Genomic DNA, 3,418 nt, shown 5'->3' on the forward strand with positions numbered 1-3,418 from the left:
GGAACTACGATTGTATGAAACGAGTGGAAACGAGTGACGGAGAGAGCCCTGTTAAGGTACGGAACCCTAAAAAATGTATAATTTGGGTCCCCTCGAACCACTCCACGTGTTCCGCCCGCATCGCTCTCGACAGGAGAGATTTACTCCGGGTTTTTTAACACTCTCACTGCCAACAATATATAGCATTGTTCCAGTTCAGCAAGCCATGGAGTCCGCCTGCGGGTCCCAATGATTCCGCTGCAGTAGGCCGTCATTCAAAATGAAAAAATATTACAGCAGGCCGTGGGGTCCGCCGGCGTCTAGTTAAGAATGCTTTCAGTACGCCGTGGGATCCGCTGTGACCCCCCAAATACAAACAGATATTTGTACTACTGGCCTGCGAATTAGGAAAAAATATGTCTGTTATTGGCTTGCATATACAGTGAGCTACATGTTGAAAAAAAAATCAAGTCAATCGGAGCAAAAATGACATTTCTGTATGTCGGGAGGAAAAAATGAAAAAAAAAAATTAAATTGATAAATCTTTATTGTTTTATCACAAAAACAAGGAAACAAAATGCATTGTGAAAAATTAATTACTTTTTGCTGTGTTTATTAGCAAAACAACACGCGCAAACACTGGGCTTCGTAGGGCAAGTGAGGCATACCGTGCTTGTTTTTTTTGTAAGCTTCTTGGCTTCTACACTTGATTTGCCTTCTTGTCGCAAACTTTCGTAGCAGTGTATACACTTGCGACGTATTAGTCGATTGCGATGGTCAGTCAAGGGGTTCTTTCCGAACTCATGTTTGGTTACGACAGGATCGGTAGCATGGCGCTGCTGTAAATCCATCAACTGTATACATAGGTTTTCACGAAATTTCGTTATTGTATAGTTTTTTGTTGTAAGTCTTTTACGAGACTTGTATATCAAGTAGGCGTTTACGACAGACGTAGTTAGCAGTAATTCAATTGCCAGTTTTTGAAACCAACGTACGTTTCTTCTTGACGGATTACAGTAACTGCCCATCTGATCAGAAAAGTCAATTGTACTTTTGTATTTGTTGTATTCGGCAATTACTAATGGTTTCAGAGCAGTTTTTCGCCTATTTCGTTTACTCCGGACTGTTACGAATCCAACTGAATGTTTTGTTGATAACGCGAGGACGTCTCTCTTGTCTTTCCACTTTAAAACCAAAATTCCGTCATCATTTTCTTTTGCTATCATCTCACCTTTTTGCAACTTCGTAGAAACTATATCTTTCGGCAACCCTCTTCGATTTTTTCGAACTGTGCCAAGCAAATGCGTAGACCTATTTAAAAGGGACTTAGCTAAGTCCACGCTTGTATAAAAATTATCGGTTACAATACTTCGGCCCGCGTCTAAGTATTTCTCGCTTAGTTTCATAACCACATCTGTAGACAAATTTTGGCCAGGCGTCGTTTTCTTACCTTCATATACAATCAGATCATGTACATAACCATTTTCATCACATATTTTGAACAGTTTTATCCCATATTTGTGCTTCTTCCCAGGGATATATTGCATGAAAATAATCCTGCCACGGAAGGCAACCATTGTCTCATCCACTGTTAGATATTCTCCAGGTGTGTTATAATTCTGAAATTTTTTTGTAATCAAGTCAACCAGACGTTTTATTCGGATAAGTCTGTCAGCGCCCGGTGACAGATGAAAATATGTATCCTCAAAGTGCACCGCACCAGCAATTCAAAGCGATTTCGGCTCATTACTGAACCAGCTACGGGATTTTTGTATAATATATTCTGACTCCAGTAATCAGATATTTTAGGCAGTTTTTTTATACCCATCCATACCAGCAGACCAAGGAATTTCTTCATTTCATTTTGGTCACAATCCTTCCAATTTACTAGTCTACTTGATCGTCTCAAAACTGTAAGTATCTTCGTTTTATTCGCATAACAGTTAGTCATAGTCACCATCAGGTTAATTATTTCGTCGTCCACAAACAAATTATAGTAATCCAGTTCAGTCTTACACGTGTCGGGAATATTTTTTATACCAGATGTAAAAGCCAAAGGGAATTGTTTTTGACGAGAGCCAGTTGGTGTATCCCAATGACCACCACTATCTACCGATTTTTGTACGGGGAGATCTCTTTGATGTAAATTCTGCGCAGTGACACCTTCGTCGGTGTTTTCGCTATCGGTGTATCCATCAATATCGGTACTACAACTAGAATCCAAAGAAGGCACGTAATCGGGATCATAGTCCGAGTCGTCTGACATGTTTTATACACTATAAAACAATATTCTTTGCAACAAAATTGCCTCTAATCCCTAAAGTTGCGAAAGCGCGGGAAAAAGACGCACGCAGCGAGCCAAGGGGGCGGCCGGCGGTCAACTAACAATTATTTTAGCTGGCGTCATAATTTAATTCTAGAAAATTACAAGCGGCGTAAAGGATAAAATATTTTGGGGGTGGCCAGCGACCCCCCCGGCCTGCTGGTTAATGTTTCTTTAAAATAAGACCGGCCCTTGCACTCGAAAACTTAGGGCCCGCCAGCGGATCCCATGGCAGTGAGAGTGTTAATTGTTTTTTGTGTGTTACGGTTTGTTTACGTGTAATTTTTAATGAGGAGACGAAATTAAAATGCAAATGAAATGAAAAATCTACTTGCTTACGCTTAGCTATTAAAAAGACCCTCCGAAAAGTGGTTTTGGTTCAGAGAAAAGTGAGAATAAACTAGAATTATGTAAAAAATTGTAGAAAACAAAAAAAAACGATCTACAAGCTTGCTTTTTAGTAAAATACAGGCTTAGTTATAAATAACTAGCTGACGCCCGCGACTTCGTCCGCGTGGATTTAGGTTTTTCGAAATACCGTGGGAACTCTTTGGTTGTCCGGGATAAAAAGTAGCCTATGTGCTAATCCAGGATATTATCTATCTCCATTCCGAATTTCAACCAAATCCGTTGTAGTGATTCGAAAAAAATCGAATCACGGAATTGTAATAAACAATTACGAACGACATCTACCGGTCGCGTAATACATTACTAGGACAAAGAATTTCTGACATTGACAGACTTCAACGTCAACACTGATTAACATTCAGTGCCATCTGTCGGAGAATAGTTTACATAGACTAATCAAACAATGATGAACAAAACAGATGAACAAAGTCCTAAACAACATTTCACAATGGTGCCAGCAAAATTCTCTTATTCTAAACCCCCTGAAGTCCAAATTTATGGTTTTAGGTACAAAGAGGCAAGTAAGCAATGTTCTTGCCCACCAGCCAAAACTATTGATTGACGGTGTCGAAATAGAACACGTCTGTGAAACTCGAAATCTTGGCTTGCGCATGGATGAAAACCTTCGCTTCGAAAACCACGTAGCTGATCTTGCTCGGAACTGTTTCTATAGACTAAAAGTGTTGTACAAGATTCGGCCTTACATTA

The sequence above is a fragment of the Maniola jurtina genome, chromosome 26, assembly GCF_905333055.1.
Source record: "Maniola jurtina chromosome 26, ilManJurt1.1, whole genome shotgun sequence".
Lineage (NCBI taxonomy): Eukaryota > Metazoa > Arthropoda > Insecta > Lepidoptera > Nymphalidae > Maniola > Maniola jurtina.